Source organism: Echinops telfairi, unplaced genomic scaffold (assembly GCF_000313985.2).
Source record: "Echinops telfairi isolate 266 unplaced genomic scaffold, ASM31398v2 ScPeMD7_655;HRSCAF=1070, whole genome shotgun sequence".
Taxonomy (NCBI): domain Eukaryota; kingdom Metazoa; phylum Chordata; class Mammalia; order Afrosoricida; family Tenrecidae; genus Echinops; species Echinops telfairi.
In genome coordinates, this window is record NW_022104553.1 from 18,881,606 (window position 1) to 18,882,350 (window position 745).

Genomic DNA, 745 nt, shown 5'->3' on the forward strand with positions numbered 1-745 from the left:
ATGGACTGCTCCAAGCATTGTTGGATGATCTTCAGCAAATTTTCACTTGCATGTGATATCCATCATACTGTGCTATAATTTGAGCATTGTGTTGTGTCACTTGTATTGAAAAGAGTGCAACTATGGATCTCTTGCAGACTGTGGGCCAAGTAGTTGCTTCCCAAATTTCTTGGCATAGGCAAGTGAGTGCCTACAGTACTTGACCAGCTTGTTAAACACGTCCGTTGATACTCTATCAATTCCTCAAGACATACTCATAATACATAAAGATTATATACGGTTTACCTTGGAGTTCACACCCTAGAGGAGTCGTGGACAGCTATTGTAACTCGGGTTATGGGATAATCGTGGGATGCAACTGTTGACCATGAGCAAGCAGACAGCACAGTAGGTTTTTCATTTTATTTTTAATGGTTTTATTGACATAAAATTCACATATTGTGGGCTACCAGCACCCACAATTGAATGAGTCCAAGGGGTGGTTGTGTCATTGAGGGGTAAATTAAAGAGACATCAGACAAGATAAGGCATGCAAGTGCTCACCTCCAGGACCACCATGACTTCAGGAGCCAGGTCTGCTCAGAGAGAACATATATTTCCCACCAATACTTATATACACTCTAGGGACATGCAAGGCCCCCTAATTACAGGTAGCCACGTAGTTAACAGGAAGGGGTTGTACAATAGGCATATGTGTAACATAAAGGGGACAAGCTAGGGGTATGCACACAATAGGAAGAGGAAG